General features: G+C 40.3%; 1 protein-coding gene across 2 annotated transcripts in view; it reads right to left on the bottom strand.

Annotated features, from left to right (window-relative positions):
* tnk2.S (tyrosine kinase, non-receptor, 2 S homeolog) overlaps positions 1-19,301 on the bottom strand; it is a 97,964-nt gene extending 78,663 nt beyond the window's left edge. Inside the window, exon 1 of one of the 2 annotated variants that reach the window (XM_018265636.2) lies at positions 18,976-19,301. The gene's annotated coding sequence lies outside the window, so the exon portion shown is untranslated. Of the gene's footprint in view, positions 1-5,928; positions 5,948-18,975 lie in introns of those variants that run through there. The other variant, XM_041564774.1, reaches the window with a different exon arrangement.
* Positions 19,302-22,808: the final 3,507 nt, after the last annotated feature.

Genomic DNA, 22,808 nt, shown 5'->3' with positions numbered 1-22,808 from the left:
TTACATGTGTAGTTGTACGTTTCCCTTTGCACACAACAAAATAAGTTTCCTACTCTCCCCATAGTTAAAGCACCAGATCAAAATGAGCACAAGTTGTTATAAGCAAAAAGAAAAGGATAAGGAAAATAGTAATGAACTTCAATTAAGAAACTGCTGCAAAAGTTGTTCTGTTTATTAACCAGCACAACTTTTGCAGCAGTTTCTGCGCTTAATTGAAGTTCATTACTGTTTTCCTTATCCTACTTGGCTTCGTTGGACGGAAGTGCCAGTAATTGAACTACATATTGAATCCTCACAATTCATGCATTAAGCAAACGGAAAAAATGGCTGTCCCCAAACACAAAACGTTAAGGGGCTGATTAAGGTTCAGAAAATGTTAATCCCTGCCAAAGGATGATTTGTACAATTGAGGGGTCTGCAATCCTCCATCTTAATGTAATTTATCTGCTGCTGGATTTCAAAGGGATTTTTAATATGCTACTAATGCTAAAGTATTAATAATCATTTTTGATGCAGAATGGTTTCTGTTCTGCCATGTTATGTGAATCTGAATTGTCATACTTGCACTGTGATTATAATATACTGCATATTGTAGGTTGGTCCCTAAGCTCAGGTAATGGACCGCAAACCCACTGCCCACAGGGGTTGAGCTACTAGCTTCGGTGAATGGGTGTCAAGCTAATGAGGCAAAGCATCTCCAGAGCTGTAAAGCAGAGTGACCATTCCAACAGCCCCCATCCAAGTCTGAAAAATATTTTTTTTTAATGGGGACAAAGTTCATTTTAGAACACAACATGTTTTATGCAACACATGTATGCCATGAAATGCAGTGCAAGCTTGTTCCCTTATCAAATTGTTTAAAAGCAGCTTAAGAAAATGCTGCCACTGGAACTTTGCCACGTCACATTTATATAAAAACATATGGCAATTATATTTATGAGGTTCTGGCAGCACAAGAGATATTTAACAGATGAGTGTCTGCTTCAAAATACTTCCTCAATTCTTCCCATATAAATCTTACACCTTTCTTATTTTAAATAATATTATGTCTGCGCTTCTTTTGTGGCTCTTGCTGTTTATTTTACCTCGTGTTTGAGAATAAAGCATTATGGCCATAATGGCTGTATGTTCAGCTGGACAATAATGCATGCACTTAGGATGGGTAGGGTGCATAATTGTACAGCTGAACATGCAGTATTCATGCCAATAACTGTTTCGTTCTTCCCTTTCTTCTTTTCTAGTACATGAATGGCAGAGGGTGATGCAATGAGATTTTTGTGATGACTGGGTGGAACAACCTGAATTCTCACATCAGCTGTGAAAGACATATACAGTCACTACCAGCCTCAAAAGACAAACCATAAATGGCTGACTTTGTGTGATGTTTACTAACTGCTGATGAATCAAAAGAATAAACAAAGGGTCACACCAATCATAAAGTTAACCCTCTCAAATTAGTTAAAAGGGGTCATTTATTGCACACTGCCTTTCTGCTAGAAAAAAACTGCCACCAATATTGGTGCTCCATTCTGGAACACAAAGACCTGCAGCTACCCTGATGAGTACAGAGCTGTCTGCATTCATCAATGCTGTATTCATGAGAGAGGCACATAATGCAGAGTGGAGCCATACAAGGGAAAATCACTTCCTGAATGAGCACTAGTCTAAGGGATGCGCTCTTACTTCTTCCCTTGGTCTTTGTAAATGACCCCCGCTGATTACAGAATTTCACAATATGTAACATACATAGGGTTGCCATCTGTCTGGATTTCCAAATTAAAAACTGCCTGTCTGGATCTCCAAATTATGAAATCTGGACAGGACATTGAAGTTAATGACATGGCAATCATCCAATCACCACTCCATCAGTCCAGCCCCTGACGCCATCAGCTCCTCTCATAGCATCACCAGCCTCTCCCCCGGCGTCACCGCCCCCTGCCCGTGTTCCCCGAACAGAAAAGGGGGCAACCCTAAACATACATGGCATACAAAAGAACTTTTTCAATAAATACACCATCAGTTATGGCAAGACAGTCAACAAGTTAATAACTGTGAGGCAGGAACAAATGCTCTAGAATCAGTCCTATTAGTATAAATCAAAAAGGCACAAAGACACGTTATTGACTCTATATGATAAAGCTGTATGACTATGTTTAGTACAATGGACCATTGAAAAAAAGACAACATAACGCTTAATGTACACAAAAGGAAGAGATGACAAATGTAGTTCATCTGCCAGTATTTAGTTATGAGATCTATCTGAAACCAATTATCTAGTAAACACCAACATAAGGTTTACTCCTTATTCATTACTTGCTTCTTTTCGGTCTGAAAACAGTATTTTATGCTGAGCTAGCATGAATCAGTGCTAACAGTGATACAATACAAATGTGTACATTGAAATGTTTTTTAAAATCTTTAAAGGCATGGTGAGACAAACTACAATAAGCCCGGAAAACCCAAAGCATTCGAAATAATAGCTCCAATATCTTTATTCATAAAATTTCTCTCTTGCCTTAACAGGCTGAAACCAAACAAGTGCACGTCACCCGGGGGTTATTTCCCTAAGGTTACCTATATTGTAGACCACTCCCCTATTACTAAGCAATATTTGAACCTGAAATACCTGTTGTGAGCACTACATAAGGGAATTCTGAAACATACAGACTTGTATGCATGCAGCAAATAGTCAAACAGCATCTGCAGTTTTTTTCAAAAAAGTATTTACCATGTCCAATGAAACAGGATTGACAAGGGCTTTAAATAAGGTTTGCACTCAACAAAAAATAAACGGCAATTTAAAAAAAAAACCAATCACATAGGGTCTTATTTATATAAGAGTATTTTTGCACCTCCCAATGTTTTCCGAGCTAATAAAATGACGATTTTGATTAAATTGTTTCTTTCTCATTCTCCCCCCTTTTATAGGCCTTCACCTGTTGGTTTTTTGTTTTTTTTTTTGTGATTCTAGCCAACTTTCCATTATACATTCAACCTATTCAGTAATTTTGAAGTCTGCTAAATGTAATGTAATTTTGGGTTGGAGGGCCCCTTTAAAATGAACTTCTGCATGCTTCTCAAACACAATATTAATATCATTTGCTGAGTATTATTGTCATCATCTACAAATCAACACACAAGTTAATAGATTTTGTTTGATTACCACTGGTTTAGAAAAATGTTGCCATACATATGCAATATTCTGCAAGAGATATTCGCAGTTAGCAGCCAGATGTCATACTGCTAAATGACAACAACAAAGGACTGAACCACACTGAGAATGATTGCTGTCATCATTCTCCTTTCCCTTTCGTACTATAGATATGTGATCTGTTATGCAGAAATGTTGGCACCAAGAGTTTTTCAATACAGTTTGTATGATTTTGACCACTATGCCTTAAAGGAATAGTTCAGTGTGAAAATAAAAACTGTGTAAATAGATAGGCTGTGCAAAATAAAAAATGTTTCCAATATAGTTAGTTAGCAAAATATGTAATATATAAAGGCGATGCGCTTTTCAACAGTCGCCTGAAAAAGCCTGGCGAGGCATTTTCAGGCGACTGTTGAAAAGCGCATCGCCTCGTGTGGTTAGCACAGGCGTTTTTACATAGGCGCCCATACAAAACTGTCGCCTGCGCCGGTCGCGGCGACTGTCGCGGCGCTTTGTCGCCGCGACCGCAAACGCGTCGCTATCTCCCCGTGTGGAATAGCCCTAAAGCTACTAAAACTAAAGAATACAAGTTGGGATGGTTTTGCCATCACTAAAGAGGTCAAGTTACTGTATAGAAAACAAAGAGCAAATACAAATCAGTAAAAATGACCAATTTTTACATTGGACCCCATGGGAAATACTTTCTGGATAAAGGCCCCCTACCTGTATATTACTCTGTGGATTAGTTTATCATGTGTTAAAAATATAGTTTACACAATAATTATACTTCTGTATGAGGCCAGGACCCACAAAAGAAATGTGTATTTGCTTTTGTTTGTTATAATAAATATAAAATATTTGCACAGATAATTAACATACATATATTCAGCAGTTGAATTGAAATTTTTTTTAAAAAAAGGTGTGTAAGCCAACCCATAATTATAAGCCACACTTTAAAGCAAAACCATTTTGCTATTTCAATCTGCCAAATAGTTTCATGGCCAATATACATTGATTAATTAAAGTATGTATTAATTATAAAATGAAAATATTTATTTGTTTGATCACCCTGCCTGCATATTATGTGTCGTAGACACCCTAAAAACCATATATTTTTGGAAAGTACACATTTTGACAAATCCAAAATGGGTAAAGACATCTTTCTACTCCCAACTACTGAGCTATACTAAAGACAGTCTTTATGACATTTTTGAAAATCAGCTAAAATGATTGCAATTTACCACATTTATCTCACACAGTGTATTACATACAAATATAAAATACCCTGAATATAAACATTGGGAGTTTACTGAACAGTTTTATTCCCAACATGCATAGATTTTCCAAAGTGTGTGGCCTATAGGGACCCAAAATGAAAAAAGTGCATATGAATTTTCTTGGTCGGCAATTCAGCTTCTGCAAAAACAGCCCCCCCTGCCTGTGTATTATGTGTCGTACTGCTGTCCCTACAATTTCATGACCAACCAAACCCCCAGCATATTCTATATAAAATGTAGGACAGGGACATCATCTGAACTATGTATTAAAGCACCTTAGAGCTTAAGCAACGATTTATCTATTTTTACTGTATAACTTATAATAACTATACTCCTGCCTATGTTTATGTCTTGTAAAGAATTGTGTATTTACTCTCCCCTCTGCCTGATACCACAAACACATTATTAAATATATTTCATTCGCTAACCTTTCTTCAGTCTGATCCCCAATTCACCATCATTTCAGTCTATTTTCTCTTTATTTCTGTTTTCTTCATCTTACCTGTTCTCTATAGACCATTCACCTTCACCTTTCTTATCTGCACAACTCTTCTCATCTCATCTCTACTTCTCTCCCAGCAATCTTCTCTCTCCATTAAGTACTACATTATGCTCTTTTTCATTAGCTTCTTAAGCGGTTTAATTTTCCCTTCTTAAAGGGGTTGTTCCCCTTTGAGTAAACTTTTAGTATGATGTAGAGAATGATATTCTGAGACAATTTACAATTGGTTTTCATTTTCTATTATTTGTGGTTGTTGAGTTATTTAGCTTTTTATTCAGCAGCTCTCCAGTTTGCAATGTTAGCAATCTGGCCCAAATGACCTTAGCAACCATGCACTGATTTGAACAAGAGATTAGAATATAAATAAGAGAGGCCTGAATAGAAAGATGAATAATAAAAAGTAACAATAACAATACATTTGTAGCCTTACAGAGCATTTGTTTTTAGATGGGGACAGTGGCCCCTATTTGAAAGCTGGAAAGACTCAGAAGATGAAGGCAAATTATTTAAAAACTATAAAAAAATAATGCAGACCAACTGAAAAGTTGCTTAGAACTATTCTAGAACATATATAAAAATTAACTGAAAGGTGGACTACCCCTTTAACTATTTTTTCATCATTTTATCCTGCTATCCACCCCCTTTTTTCAACGTTTATTCTTTCTTCATTTTAAGCTTTATATTTAAATTGTGTCCCTTTTCTTCTTATACCTAATTCAGTGTCTAATTCAGGCATAACTTGCAGCGATGGCATTTCTTTTCTAAAAGTTGGAATAGGGAGTGAGGACTGTGGATCTGAATATGTGACTACCTAAAGGGCTGGTTGGCACAAAGTCTGACCTGTTCCAAATGAGTGCAGGTGCAGCAATGTGGCTAGTACAAAGCAGACATGTATAGGTACTCACTAATACTGGGCTTGTTGTGCTCATGGCTGCCACTGGCAAACTCTGCTGCAGGAGATGAAGAAGTGCTATAGGCAGGATGATAGGATCACTTACATGCTGTCCAGAGATGAAAATCACTACAGCCCGTTCTCTCCCTCCCCTCCTTCTGTGCATGCACGGAACTCAACCTAAAGACCGCCTCCACTGCCCTCTGAGTGGATATTCAGCTATGCCCCGCCTTGCGTGACTGACAGATTTCAGCACCACTGGAAGAATGGCTTTAGGCTGCACAACATAAGCATGCGGCCTCCCCTCTCCTCCATCTCTGCTCTGCATTCAAACAGTGCGAAAGTGCTTCTAAGGAGTGTGAAACTCCTTCGAACAGGGGGTGCCCAAAAGGTACATTGCAATCTACCAGTAGACCTTTAGCTGGTGATCAGTAGATCTCAAGACACTGTCAACAAACAGCTTGTCTATATCACCCTCCTATTTCATTTAGATATTTTTTATGTTAAGTTTACATAAGAAATAGTTGTTTTTAAATATAGCAATATACATTTTCTCATAAATCGATATTTAAGTAATATTTTTCATGGAAAAAAATGCTAACAATGCTCTTATGGATGTAGATCATAATGGGACATCATCACTAAAAGTAGACCTCGCATTAAAGTAAAGCATGGGCACTCCTGCCTTAGAAGGAACAAAGGCAGATGTAAAAAAATATGATTTACTTTTTCTATGTAAAAATACAACAGTTCCTTGTACTCAGTACCTGGATCCCAACGAAGGTATAATGTATCGTTTTTGGAGGAAAATCAATCCTATTAGATTTAGGTATGAACATCCAAATTACAGATAAAACCCTTATCTGGAAAACCCCAGGTCCAGAGCTTTCTGTACAATAGATCCCATGCCTATACTTTAAGAAGAGGATCAGCATCCTTGAGGACTTGGCATACTTCATGCCCTTTGAAATTGCTCTGCCCACAAAAAGAAGGTATAGATTTTATATAGGTTCAAATATTTCCAGTCACAAATTCATTGGTAACCTCATTGCACATGCTCACAGACTGTATATATTTATAGTAACTATTGATATATTTCTTCAAAATAAAGGTGTATTCATCTTTATCTTTTTGCTCAAAGTGACTTATCAGCTCAGCGAATACACTCCAGTTTGTTGCCCACACTAATGGCTTCATCATATCAAAATGCAGGGAAAGGAAATTACGCAATTCAAATGTTTTACAGACTGAAATTCACATTGACTTTAATACAAAAGTGTTTTTATATGTTTTATTGCCAGTTGTGAAGGAGAGTTAGCACAGGCGACAAAATGTCCCATCTGTTATAACTCTAATGAACAAGCAACAGAAGCCCTACTGTGTTTTTATGGCAGATATTCACTCAGGAGCACAGCCTGTGTCCCACAGAAAAAATAATGATAACACTTGTAACTGCACATCAGATGAATTTCAGCCCCTTTCTGCAGCACTGTATTGTTCAGCTGAGGCAAGTAGTTGACTCTTGTCCCCTAATTTGAACACCAGTCTTAGGTTGACACTTTTTTTTGCTCGTTTCTTACTGGCCAGGCAGGGGTGTGGGCAGATCTGTAAAGCTGGGGGCAGAGTGTGAGCTCAGTGGGTTACAGTCGGAGCAGGTGGAGCTGGGAGAGGGGATGTTGTTTAGAATCAGGCCAGGAGCAGAAGACTGTTATAAATTTATTGTCAACTCCACTACTGTTAAATCTGCAATATCAGCCCCAGCGTTGGCTGGTATTTTACAGACAAGGCCAGTAAATGTCCAGCTGGATGGCAAAAACACATCAGTCAGACAGGAATTGTGGAGATTGTTCTTGCGTTCTGCCTTTAATCCTTTTCAATGTAAATGCATCAATCCTCTTAAGGGTTACCACTTTCCCAGTAGTTACTCTTTAAATAAAGGGTGAGGAGAGCACTCAGAGAGCAAAAACTGCAAGACTATATGATTACATACATGTTTGGGCCTTGTGTGCCCTTTCTCAAGTGTCAGACACTCAAGTTAGGAAGTGCCAGCAGGCTGCAACTGAGCCCTGTACTTACCATTTGCCCTATGTCAGGCAGAAAGGATAGGGCTACCTTGTGCCCTCCAGTGATGTGCTCTATTTATAGCGCCAGATTTCCAACATGGAGGTAGGTGCTAATAAGCACTAAGGGGTACACTTTTTGTCTCAGCTGCCAAACGCTGGGGAATTTTTGCTAGCATTAATTTGTCTGGGCGAGCATTTAATGGTGAATTTTTGCTACTGTTCATTTCTATATATATATATATATATATATATATATATATATATATATATATATATATATATATATATATACTCTATAAGAAAGCTACTTGTCTACTGAAGGAATGATCATTTGAACAAATGTAACCACTGTTGTTACAAGAAACTTTAGTGTCTTTTTAGCTTCTTTATTATTTATGTTTGACATTTCTATCGAGAATACAAAATGCAAAGTGTTTTGTAGAAAAACAGGCCACCCTTAGAGAACAGAACAAATATGATACGTACATATACGAAACACAGTGTTGTTGAAGGTACATTTTTATTTATGTTTCTTGTTTAATGTCATGTCATGTTATGTAATGTTATGTTATGTTTAAAAGTAAATAAAGAGTTTACATTAAAAAAGAAAGCCTTGAAATGGATTTCAGGCAAAGGTGGTCCCAAAAGCATTGAAGCAGAAAATGATGGCAAAAATCAGCACAAAATAGCTTGAAGTCCAAGACCACTAAGTTGATCACTTGATCAGGCCTGTGCCCACAATAGTCTGAAAGATAAGCATTCGTCAAAATGAAAACATTATGAATGTAAGGAGTGCTTGATAGCCATTCAAAGTCATGTTCTGTTTTGGGGTGTTCTCTTCCATGGTGGAAGCAAACATGCCTTCACCATCCCATGCTTTCATCTTTCACAAAAAGTACAAAAAATTAACTGACCCTGGCAACCAAAAGCTTCTAACTCTATTGTAACTCTTCTTTGTATGTCCTCTCCTCTTCCATTGTGACTTCCAGTCTGCTGCCTGGCTGTTTGGTGGGGTTGTTCACCTATTGCAAAGTTCTTCCAAAGTGCAAAAAATACTTTGCCAAACTTATGTTGCAGGTTGGGGCACACCCTTGTGCCTTTATTCTGCTGGACCTCATGGAAAGAGCGCTGCCTAATGTAGGCCTAAGGTATGAGGGTGTATTTATTTGTGTGAGGGAGTATTTTGTGGAGAACTGTTGTTTCACGATTTGAAAAATGTCTATAGGTTTCCACTTGCCTTAACATATTGCAGCAATGGAGTGATGTGCTACTGACTGACCAGCTGGGTCTGATTAGCCTCAGGTGGCTAATCAGTATTAAAACCCAGGCTGGTCAGTCTCTAAGGGCTCTTACTGACGAGTGGTTGATGCTGCGCTCCCCTGCATTCCGTTTTTCTGCGGTCAGCCGCGTGTAGGCGCCGAACGCAGCATGTTGCGTCTCAACCCGAGTTCGGCGCCTAAACACGCCTGTGTGAGTACAGCCCCATTGAAAAAAGCTAAATGCGTCTATTCCTGCGCTCCCCTGCGGCTGAACGCAGAAAAATGGAATGCAGGGGAGTGCAGCTTCACCCGCTCGTCAGTAAGAGCCCTTAGGGTAGGACTACACGGTGGACTTGGATGCGTTTCCGTCGGATCCAACGCTGGGCGACAAAACGCCCGCGGCAAGTCAGATGCAAGCTAAGTAATACGCTGCGTCTGCATCCGATAGTCGTGTCGGACGAACGCTGCAACGCCATCCAACTTTTGTATTATTTAGCTTGTTTCCCATCACATCCGACTTGCTGCGGACGTTTTGTCGCCCAGCATTGGATCAGATGGAAACACATCCAAGTCGGTCGTGTAGTCCTACCCTAAGAATCTCTGACTGGGAGAGATTTAGGAAGAGTCTCTATGATCTTAACACAAAGGATCCTATGTGCCTGTGCACACAGTCACTGCATGGAAGGTCTGTAATTGCAATGCCTTTTTGTTATTATTGAACTTATACTGCTGCCAAAAGCTTTTTTTTATTGTTTGGGAAGAAAACTGCCTTTATTTTGTACCTGTTGCTGCCGGCTGAAATAAAATCCATTTTTCTTTAAGAGAAAAAAGTTGTGTTTTTGTTTTTTTGTTTTTATGGCCACACCCCCTAATTATCATGTTAATTTTACAAAATTTGGCAGGTTATGAAAGTTTGAACATCTTTCTGTGTTTTTTTTCAATTATTACAGTTTTGCTAATGAAGGTGACTTGCCCTTTAAGCTGTGAGTCTAACTTCTCCCAAGGGACCCGTTAGCTTATATTGTTACAATTACTTATTTGCTTATCTTAAGAGCTTTTACAGACAATCGTTTTTATCTGTGCTCCCCTATGTTCCAGTTTCATGCTTTCAGCCGTCACCTGCAGTCCCTCGTTTGTACTGGAAAGTCCAGTTTTTCTCTGCACTGAACAGCCAGAAAAAGAAACAAAGTTTCTATCTTAACTGGCTTTTGGCAGAGAGCCCAGAGCAACCACAGCTGCAGATAAGATACTTTGTAACAATTTCAGGGCTCTTATAGACGAGCGTTTTTAGCTTCGCTCCCCCGCGTACCAATTTCATGTGTTCAGCCGAAGAGGAGCGCAGGTGTAGACACACTGAATTCTTTTCAATGGGGCTGTACTCACACAGATGCATGTAAGCGCCGAACGCAGGTTGGGACGCAGCATGTTGCATTCTTCCTGCGTTCGTCAATTACATGCATCTTTATGAGTACAGCCCCATTGAAAAGAATTAAGTGCCTCTACACCTGCGCTCCTCTTTGGCTGAACACATGAAATTGGTACGCGGGGGAGCGAAGCTAAAAACGCTCGTCTATAAGAGCCCTGAAATTGTTACAAAGTATCTTATCTGCAGCTGTGGTTGCTCTGGGCTCTCTGCCAAAAGCCAGTTAAGATAGAAACTTTGTTTCTTTTTCTGGCTGTTCAGTGCAGAGAAAAACTGGACTCTCCAGTACAAACGAGGGACTGCAGGTGACGTCACTGGAGGGCGCCCTGATCGGAGGACACAAGGAAAACGCTACAGACCGGTTTTTACACCTTACAGATACCAAAGACTGTGCGGACTCCATAAGGGGACGGTTCCTACCAGGACGGAGCATAGTTATGCTTTTTATATGAGATGCATTTTTTTAATAATTGTTTTAGTATAAAAAGGTTTTACACTATTTGCTGCGCATATCTTTTAACAGCTGCATAAGAAGGTGAGTTGAGATAGACGCTGGGAAGTCTCTTTATATGCCAAGTAATTAATTTAGGTTTGTGAGTACCCACCTTGAAGGCCGTTAAGGAAAGTTCATAAAGCCTCTCTATTTTCAATATGTAAGGTGGTGGCAAGACTTACCAGGGTTCACACTTAGCGGTGATATAGTTAAGCCATACTCCTGAGCACAAAAGTGGTGTTATTTGAAATATTATCCTATATTTTGTTTGTTGGTTCTGTGCCTATGGTCGCTGGCTCTTTTTTTCTAGATAAAGAATTAAGTGCATCTACTCCTGCGCTCCCCTGTGGCTGAACGCATGAAATTGGAACGCAGGGGAGCGCAGCTAAAAACGCTCATCTATAAGAGCCCTAAAATTGTTGTACAATTGTACAAATGAGGGACTGCAGGTTGATCTGTCAAAAGAGGGACTGTCCCTCTGAAAACGGGACAGTTGGGAGGTATGGTGTAGGACTGGAAGGTCCTGCCCAGACTGGTAATCTTTGGGTTCTAGCAAATGTTCTAGGGGCTGCTGTAAGATGCCATAGATAGACAGTTACCTTTAGTGGACTGGTGGGGGGTGTTTGGGTCTCTGTATACTTGAAATGGCAGGGCCTATTTCGAATCCCAGTCAATCCCAAGTAAATAAATAAAATGCCATTATTCTGTCATTTGCATCACAATATAAAATGTATATTTACTTAAACCAGAGGCGGAGATGTTTCTTTATTCGAAATCAAAATTTTTGCTGTGCAAAATGAAAAGCACATGCATAATAAATGCCTTATGCTGACTATCACCAAGAAACAATGTTTGTGCTTGTCCTTGTAAATACTGAATATTTTGTATATAAAAACCATAGCAAAGTACACATGTCCCAAGCTGATAGCGAAGAGGTGGTCTCCTAAATAAACAGATGTGAATATCTTGGCAGAATCAATCTTCTCTTATTTTGCTCCCTGGTACAGCACGTCCCTTTTTAAAAGAACATCAGCCCCACAGAACCTATTGAAGATCCTCACACTGCCATTTCTCTCCAATCACAGGTATCCATTAAAATTATTCAAGGTTATTTATAAATAAGACACTATGCACAAATGGTGATTTGAGTTGTCCCAACACAAGATATTGATAACCCGATTGATTGCTTGTCTAGATCAGCTACAATACAACCCTCCATTACCTGCTCAGTAATTAAACAGTTTTAGAAGATGGCCACTTCATATTGTAAACTTACATTACATATTCAGGTCCACCTTACATCCCTATGGGCGATTTTTGGAGACACAGCAACAATTTCAAAGGCAGACAAGAAACTAGCAAACATCATTCCAGCAGTCAGCAGAAAGGCAATTTTACATTGTTCGATAACAAACCAGCCCCCACCACTTGAAATAATGATTACAAAGCTAGACTTTGCCTACCACATGAATTGGCTCGAGGCCTCCCTAAACGGGGAGCTCCAAGTTGTAGCCTTCTTTGCCACTTGGTCAAAATATATACAAACACTACCCCCCTACACGTCAACAGGAAATTTCCTATGTCTTTCATTTTACCACATGGTACATGTCAGAAGAGTTGGCAGGGAGAAATGCAATAAAAACAAGAACTTAAGGGTATTGGAATCAATGAGGGTTCAGGTGGCCGCATACATAGTATGATTCTGAACATAACTAGTGGTAACCCCCTGGGAAAGAGTAGAAGATACATATACATAGAAATAAGGCGCTTCATCTTGTTATGTACATAGATGGAGGTGAAAGTAGGCCGGGGGAAACCCATGTGTGTAGTCCTACCCTTTATCTGTAACCCTATGTAAAACTATAACACTGTATGGCATTTGATTTTGTTTGTTGATATGTTTTGTTTGGTGCAAATAAAGATATTAAAAAAAAAAAATATTCAAGGTCGGAACAGTAGCTGAAGAAAGCCCTAAAATGATATGCACCCACCCAGGGCATAAACAAAGCAGGGGTCTGGGAATAGTAGTAAAGTACCTTGGGGCAAAATGGTATAGATTGTAGTTCCTGGGAGGTGCCGATCAATAAAAATGAAATAAACATTAAAAACAAAATGTAGAGTTATATAAGACGTCTGCAAAAGTAGTGATGGTTGTGTATGCAAGTCTGAAATGTCTGCAAAAGAAGGTACATTTAAAAGCTATGTATTAAGAGCAATTCATAGGATGATTTTGTTTCATGTCTGGTACACCGAGTGTCTGGAAGTGCACAGAGATGCTGTGAGGCAGTTCCTAATGTTTTCATTGGAAGGGAGAGACGGGTAGTGTCCTGGTGTTTAAGAGTGTGGGTGAGGTATGTGTCCTTCATGTTTCTCAGACCCTCCCTTTTATACTTATGAATGGGGTGGAGTGTTTAAGTTGAATGAGACCCTGTGTTTCTTGTTTCCCTAAACTTACATACAGCTGTCCAGCCTGTTCTGGGGGAAGACTTGGCTAATTAGAAGATTCCGGGAATGTTCGGTAATAAAAGCACTGTCTTTGCAGCAGCTGCAAATTTGCCTTTCCTCTGGTTCACATGCAGAAATTAAGTTAAATGAAATCAAAAGTGTAAATTGACAATTCTTCTTTATAAATACAGTTGTGCAAATATGAGTTAACAGAGAGATAGAGAGACAAGAGGCAATTACAACAATGACAGGCACCACCAGAGCATGATTCAGCCATCATTTCATACACTCAATATACCGGGAAACAATCAATATACTGAGACTGTGAAAAGCGGATAGACAAAGCAAAGTTGTGCCCAGATTTCCATATAAAAAATGATAGGTTATCAATGTTATCCAGCAGTTTTAGAAGTACGCCTTCCAATGTCCCAAAAGAGATGATGGGAGTTGTATTCAACAACAGATGGACAGCTGATAGTTACACATGCTTGTTCAAGAGGAGACGCTAGCACCAAACTTTATATGTAACATACCTAACTTTCAAGTAACTTTCGTCAAGAAAACACTACAACATTTTGCATTATCAAGCTTTAAAAGCGTGGTCCACCTTTAAATTAAATGTTAGTAATAAATAACATGAATAAAAATATGTTGAATAATAAAAATGAAAACCAATTGCAAATGGTCTCAGAATATCACTCTCTAGTCTTGACATCATACTAAAAGTTGAACTGTTAAAGATGAACAGCCCCAGTAGCAATGTCACAAATAAGGTATGCTAAACCTGAAGGAGACGATTAGAAAAGGGCATCCAAACTCTACCCCAACCAATAGCTTGTGAGCAAAATGTTGCTCTCCAACCCCTTGGATGTTGCTCCCAGTGGCCTCAAAGCAGGTGCTTATTTTTGAATTGCAGGCTTGGAGGCAAGTTTTAGCTGCATAAAAACCAGGGGCACTGCCAAACAGAGCCTCAATGTAGGTTGACAAACCTCATAGGGGCTGCTAAATGGCCAATCACAGCCCTTATTTGGCACCCCAGGAACATTTTTCATGCTAGTGTTGCTCCCCAACTCCTTTTACTTCTGAATGTTGCTCACAGTTCTAAAGGTTGGGGATTCCTGCTCTAATACATAAGGAAGGGCTCATTCCCAAATGAACGTGCACCAGACAGACTCAAAGTTAAAGGAGAACTAAAGCGTAATTTAAGAAGTAGGCTAACAATGTTGTACATTATGTGGTTTCTGTACCAGTGAAGATCAGTCTCTCCAAAGATGCCCCAGTAGCTCCCCATCTTCTTTTTTGCTGATTCGCTGCACAAGCTCAGTGCTGCTGTCACTTACTGAGCTTAGGGACCAACTCACAATATACAGTACACATAGAAATAAATGTCAAAGTATAAGGCTGATTAGTAATGAATACAGATAATTACTACATGGCAGCAGAGAAACCAGTGCAACCTCATTTTTTGCTTGATAATTTGTGACGACCCCTAAGTTTTGCTTCTCAACGGCTGCTCAGAGCGCACTGAGCATGTGAGTGTCACAGAAACACGTTCCAAAATGGTGACCCCCTGTGACAAGTTTAATGTCCTGGATCATTGCTGCTATTGAGAAGCGGAAACTTTAGGCTGGTACAACAAGTTCATTAAATAAAATATGCCATTTTAGCCATATTAATTTTTAGGGTTTAGTTCTCCTTTAAGTGTGCACTGATGTTATTTAGTAAGGCACTTTTGCCCATACATGCTCCTTTGCACCTTCCAAATGCAGCCTCTGCAAAATTACTCTTTATTGTGTGTATATAAAAATAAACAAACAAAACATTGCAATTTGCATCCCAGTATTTCATTCTGAAGGGAATCAATGGCTGGATCATCCCAGAAGATATGTTATCCTGAATAATTTACAGGGTAGACACGGCCCATCTGAATTCATAGATGCTTCATGCACAATACCACTTTAATCAGAATATAATTTTGTGTTTCTCCATATTTCCTATTCTTGTCTGTGAAAAAAAGGATAATGCTTTGTTTTAACCCAAACCAATTCCTACTACTGCGGTTTTAATTCATACAGGGCCCTTATATCTGCATGCTGTCAATTCCCATGTATTAGGGTAGGACTACACGGCCGACTTGGGTGAATTTCTGTCGGATCCGATGCTGGGCGACAATCAAGTCGGATGCGACAGGAACAAGGTAAGTAATATAAAGTTGGATGGTGCCGCAACAGTGATCCGACATGACTTTCGGATGCAGACGCAGCTTGCAGCATTTTCATCCGACAGTCGTGTCGGCTCACCATTGCGAGACCATCCGACTTTATATTACTTACCTTGTTCCTGTCGCATCTGACTTGGCGCGTGCGTTTTGTCGCCCAGCGTCGGATCCGACGGAAATGCATCCAAGTCGGCCATGTAGTCCTACCCTTACACAAAGCTGCTTCTCTGACATAAAGAAAATGGTTTTACAGCTCTGCTGAAGGGGTTTATTTTAAAATGACAACCAAAGCCTAACAGAAACAAAGGTTGTACAGTATGTGCCTTTAAAGAAATATAGTCACGGGTCATAAATGTTTTAACTTCTTTATTTTTCATAACATAGCACATTTTCTCTGTGCAACCTCTGAATGCAGGTGCATTAAGTAGCAGTAACCAAAGCAAGTTACTGGGTATGTGCTAAGTGCAGAATTTGCAGCAGGAAAGTACAATGTAGGATGAACACTGTAGGTGCATAGTGGGCAGTTCAGAGGCCCCAGTAAGACTTCTGGATGCAAAATGAAATCTGAAATAGCCAAGCCAATGCCATAATGTGTGTTTTTAATTGGGATAGGTGAGCTTTAAGCCATTTCTGCCCCAAACAGAAAAGCAAAAACACTTCACAGTGAAGCCTGTGGTACAAAGGATATGTACATGTTCCAAACACGAGCACCAACTGTGATTATTCAACCGTTTAAAATGTAGCATGAGTAACTATTTTAAAACCTCCAATAGGAGTATAAAGGCAAGTTATAAAAAAAACAGAACCCTGTACACTTGGTACATTAACACCCCCACACCACCATTTTCTACATTTACCATATTCACTATAAAATGTACTTTTTACCTTGAATACCAAGTTGTTTTTTCCCATAATATGTACCTATTGATATATCTGTCTGGTTGAATTTTATAACAGTAACATCAAAAAATGAAAGTGTATTAAAGTAATAAAAATATAATGCAGTGTTGCCCCGCACTGGTAAAACTGGTGCGTTTGCTTTAGAAACACTACTATGTCAGTGGCTTGTGCCAGTGCACATTTACTAAAGGTACTTTCTGCCTACAAAGTGGAACGATGATTATTTTATTTGTTTCCCATGTTACAGTTTTTGACTCTGTTAAAGACATAACCCTATGGGCACTTTGGGGCCTCTGTGGCACAGAGCGGTAGGAGAAGCATAGAGTGCTCCTGCTGAATTTTCCTCTGGCCTCACAGCAGAAGCTCCCCTGTAGAATCATGAGTCACAAGATTTCGAGTATCATAATATTCCCTTTATTGAGGCACTTTGGCTTTTTATGAGAGGGCATTATTTTAATTCACTTTATAAAGGAATGCTGTCAGTTGTATCCTAAAGGGGTCATTCGCCTTTGAGTTATGATGAAGAGAGAGATATTCTAAGAAAACTTACAAAATAGCTTTGAATTGGTCATTCTAACATACTAAAAGTTAACTGAAAAGTGAACCACCCCTTCAAAGGCCAAAAGACACAAGGCACCTTTCCAGCATTCACTAGGTTGTTGCAGGCTTGTCCCATGAAGAAACACATTTATGTGATCCAATACATTTAAATTTATGTGAGAACCTCACTGAGCATGTGATGCTGAGGATTAGTCTAAAGCTGCAGTGGAGGGGATACCTGGAGGGTAAGACAAGAGAACAGGCAAATTAACTGGGTCATGTCTGTGAATGCGGTGCATGTCTGTGAATGTGGTAGAGACTTAGATTGTATGCTCCATTGGGGCAAGAACTGATGTGAATGTGGTTAACAAGGTGGTTCATCTTTCAATTGATTTTCATTTTTTAGTTATTTAGCTTTTTGGTCAACAGCTCTCCAGTTTGGAATATCTGTAGCTATCGGGTTGCTAGAGAGAAGTTTACCCTGGCAACCAGACAATAGGCCAGCTTCAGCCTAAAAGATGAATAGGAGAGGGGTCTGAACAGAAAAGAGAATAAAAATTAAAAATCACAAAACTGAAGCCTAACAGAGCAATGCTTTTTTGGCTGCTGCCCAAGTCACTCAGCTTGGTCCCCGTTATGGCTTAAGCTGGCCATAGACGCAAATATCTGATCGTACGAATCGAGGATTCGTATGATTTTCGAACCGTGTGTGGAGAGTCCCAACATTTTTCGTCCGGTGGAGATCGGTCGTTTGGTCGATCGGACAGGTTAGAAAATTTCTGTCGGCTGCCGATAATATCTCTGCGTGTATTGCCGATCGTACGATTTTCAGTGGGAGACGGTCACTAGCTTTGGTTGGACATAGATATCGTACGATTGCTGTCAGGGGCAGAACATTGCTGATCTGTTCTTTAACTAATCTGACTGGTAAGACTTTGATCTGAATGGTTAGTGGCGGGTCGGGAGATGGGAAAGTCCGATTGTACGATGATTCATATGATCGAATCTTTGCATCTATGGCCAGCTTTAGGCAGCATTTAGCCTAGTCATAGTTATACACCCCACCGCTTTAAAGGTATAGTTTGCCTTTAAATTAACCTAGGTACGATGTAAGCCAATTTACAGTAGGTCTTGAAATGTGGATTTTGACATACTGGGCATATTCTGCAGCAGCACTGCAGCTGAGAACGTCAGAAGGCATCTGGTTGCTAGGGTCCAATATAGCATAGCAACCAAGACAGCCTGGGAGGTAAGTAGGAGAATATAAAGATAAGGCATTAAAAGTAACAATAACATTGTTTCCTCTCCAAACAATAGGTTTTCTGTAAATCAAGGCACCAGGAACGACAAGGGTACCAAGAATAACAACAAATGTTCATTTCAAAGTTATAACAAAACACATGCAATGTACCAAACGTCATCATCAGACAGCTCTGAGGCTCTGTGAGTTTATACTGCGATCCCCGTGCTAATCACTGGATATAGTAACACACAGGCAGAAACTGCAGCGTGTACAGCTGTATACTCATGCCCAGCAGTTCATAACATAGAAATGCAGCTACGGGTCCCGCAGAGATTGCTGACCGAACGCATTTTAGGACATCCTGCAACGAAATGCATCTCCTTCTTGCGATGTCCTATGCGTATTGGCAAAGGGGTGTATTGGCAAGGGTTTTTCCCCAATACGGTGTTAATTTTAGTACATATTTGCGCCCAATTCTAGTGCCGCCTGCCCTTTCCCCCTCTAGAATCTCCATATGGCTAAGATATCCTCATTAACCCCCCAGTAACAGCGCTGCAGGCTCCTCTTACTTTGTGCTGACAGGTCCCGTCTGTCCATTCACCCTCCTCCTTGCGATGTCTGCTCCTCGTATTTGTTCCTGACAGGTCTCAGCTTCCCCATTCATCCGCCTTCATGTGACGTCATCCCCCGTCCCTCCTCAGTCCAACCTTATCCCTGGCCCCAGCCTTCCATCATCATTTTTACGGACTACTAAATGATTGCTCCTCCGATCCCTCTTATCCCACAGACCTCCCCCCTTGCCTTGTAACGTCATCACTGAGGCCCTTCTGCTTCACTTTTCAAACATTCACTCCCCTTCTTCATCCTTCCCACCGTATCTATATGTGTTGGTGACTGTAACTCCAAACAAGTGTTTAGACTTGCCTCACGCAGAGGCGGGACTTACAAGAACACGCCCTATAACACTAGCACGCCAAGCTCAGGGGGTGGGGCTAGAAACCAGGCCTTCCCAACAAGTCTCTGGAAGAAAGGGGTTTGTTGGTTTTTTTCAGAATGCATCAATTATTAGTGCTGCTCCTGCAGACTTCTGCACTAAAATACATTTTTCAAAAGACCAAACTGATTAATTTTGAAATCTGACATGGGTCTAGACATATTGTCTATTTCTCAGGTGCCCCAGTCATGTGATATGTGTGATGCAAGTTAGAGTGATAGCACTCCCACAGCTCATCAGCAGAAGAATGTCAAGTAAACAGATAACAGCTCCCTGGTAGATCCAAGAACAGCACCCAACAGCCTGTCTGAAAGCAGTGCCATTCTAAAGTGCTGGCTCTTTCTGAAAGCACATAACCAGGCAAAATGACCTGAGATTGCTGCCTACACACCAATATTACAACTAAAATGAAAAAATTCAGTTGTTGGGTTAGGAATGCAATTTTACATGGTAGAGTGAATTATTTGCAGTGCAAACAGTGTAATTTAGAAATAAACGACACCATAAAAACTCATGACAGAAACCCTTTAAGCTGGCCATACACGTGCTGATTATCCTCATGTCAGATGATCAATAGTTAATTGTAATCTTCTGACCTACAACTAACCATTCAGATGAAATAAAGTAGTAAAAAGAACAAATCAGACAATGTTCTCTCCATGAATTGACAGACAGCAAATTGTACAAAGGTTGTCCAACAAAGAGCAGTGACAGTCCCCCACTGATATAATCAGATAGGCAATACATGTAGAGATTTTAACATAAGCTGACAGAAATCTTCTAACCTGTCTGATTCCCATGGCATTAAAAATGTCGAGATGATCCAGACACAGTGAGAAATTCTTAGGGTGGTGGCAGACAGGGTGCGGACGACTTTGAATCCGAAGTGATTCTTATGCCATGCTGCCGTCAATTCGTATTGTTGCCAGCGGGAATGCCTCACGAGGAAACTTCGGACGACTTTGGAATACAAAGCGCCGTGTGTGCCATGCCGCAGGCGACTTTTCATTATAGCCGGCGCAAGACAGGGGGAAGCCGTTTGGGGCGACTAAATCTCCCCGAATCGCTAGGTGTGCCCTTACCCTTAGACAGCTAAGCAAGTGAGATACTGAATGGGTCAACAACTAAAGCTGGCAGCCTGGCACAATACACATACAGATAGGATCTTCCTTATATAATCATTGCATGTGTTCTAGCCAGCCATTGCTGACTGATATCCGCATACAACAGGTATCAGTCTGGAGCAGGGCCAGATCTAGGGATAGGTAGAAGAAGCACCTGTCAAGGACACAACGATAGGGGATGCAGGGCAGGTACCTGCAGGGTCGGACTGGGGGGCGGGGCCCACAGGGGCTGCTTCCTTAGGGACTCCCCACGCCACACACTGTGTTTTTGGTCGCGCCACGTAAAAAAGAAGAGGCGCAGGGTGCGGATCTTACCATGCATGTGCTGTTTCGCTTGACTCACCATCAGTCTGGAGACGGTGCAAGTTAAGGTGACCACACATGCAGAGATCAACTCGTTTGGCGTCGTTGGCGACCTCACCAAACAACTGGATCTCTTCCTGATGTGGTAGAGCTGTCAACTCCCCTATTTTATCAGGCGTTACCAGACTTTACGTTGTGTTCCCCGGTCTCCCGTCACTTACACACATTCCTCTCATTTCTGTCAAAGTCTGCCAATTTCGCATGATTGCAGGCAAAAATCTGATGCACATCTACAGACTACTTCAATGATGTCAGTGGAGCTGTTTCTGTGGATTCAGGAGAGGTTCTGCGCATTAGTGTGATGTCACTTCCTGATTTGTATGGTGTTCTAGTAGCGTGTCTTTTTTAGACAATATAATAAATAACCCCTAGTGCATTTTATTACAGAACCTGGCTTTGGTAACCACACCATTAGGCTGCTGGAAGAAAAATGAAAGCAAACAAATGCAAATACTACTTCAAATCGCCCATCCAGGAAGCTATTAACGTTAAAGGGGCTGTTTAACTTATACAAAGTTCTACAAAATTGGTAGGACTTTGCAAAAAAAACGATTTTCATATTGCAGTGATTAAACAAACATTAACTGTACCCATGATATTTACTTGCAAAAACTTTGCTTGTTGAATGTCAATATACAGATATTGGTGTTAGAGGACAACAGCAGCTTTTAGTGTTAGAGCGTCTATTCCCTCAGACTGGGGGGCCCAGGGCCAGGGTTGTCACCTCAGGGGCCCGACATATTCCTGGGCCCTCCTGTCCCAGTTGTGGAGTCCTTCACTCGCACATCAACTCCTCCTCCCTCTGTGCATACCTTGTTCTTTTCTCTTGCCACCATGATCGGGGATAGATAAAGTAGAGCAGCAATTGTTTCAGTGTATCAAAGTAATACGGGCCCACAAGGGTCGGGCCACTGAGTTTTTTTCCTGGTGTCCCACTGGCCCAGTCCAACCCTGTGTGAAGTGAGAGGAGGTTACCATCACAGCTGAAGGGTACGTTGAGTAAAACCCCAAGCAGAGAAATTACACTGTGTATAACCTTATACAAAAACTTGGTCAATTAGAGCAGTGTTGTTGCTATGAATATCACAGCTTTAAAGGGGATGTAAAGGCAAAAAAATAAAATTACTTTCTTTAATGAAAAAGAAATCTATCTTCAATTAAATAATGTCTACGTTTTTATAATAAACCTGACTGTATGCAGTGAAATTCCCCCTTCATTTTACTTGCTCTCACAGCTGCGGATAGGAAACTTCAGACAGTCCCTAACTGCTCTGCAGGGAAATGATCATACTTTCATTCCCACAACTCAATCAGCTCTGTTTGTTTCCCTGTAGAGATTTGTATCCGCAGACCCAGTGCAGTATGTATATTCTGCTGTATTGGCTCCTATGGCAGATATTATTTGACTTGTGCTGTTTTGATCGTTTATGACGATCCCTAAGCTTAACCTCCCAGCTGAAGCTCATACCACACTGAGCATGTGCCTAGTCTTGGTCTTGCAAAGATGTTTAACAAAGTTATAAGATGACAGCCCCCTGCGCCAACTTTGAGAGCATAAATCATTTGTCTTATTAGGCTTCTGGTGCAGTAAGTTCATGTTTATATTTAGGATATAAAATACAGCATTGCTAACATTATTCTATTATAGACTTTAGTTGCCCTTTAAGGATAAGTCATACTCGCCCTAAATTTAGCAGTATTCTACTAATAAAAACACATTCTAAGAGCTGTTTATTAAAAACTGGTTTTGAGATTTGTTTTCGAAAGGATGACTACCCATCATCAGTTTAATTACTCCACCCATCTTGTATGTATTACAAGTTGTGACTCATAGCCTTCTCAAGTAGAAAGAACAGAACACAGAGTTAGTAAAATCTATTTTATATTAGTGCAGCAATGGACAAATAGCTATAACCCACTC

The sequence above is a fragment of the Xenopus laevis genome, chromosome 5S (assembly GCF_017654675.1).
Source record: "Xenopus laevis strain J_2021 chromosome 5S, Xenopus_laevis_v10.1, whole genome shotgun sequence".
NCBI lineage: Eukaryota > Metazoa > Chordata > Amphibia > Anura > Pipidae > Xenopus > Xenopus laevis.
Note: the sequence above shows the minus strand (reverse complement) of the source record. Positions and strands in the feature narration are given on the sequence as shown.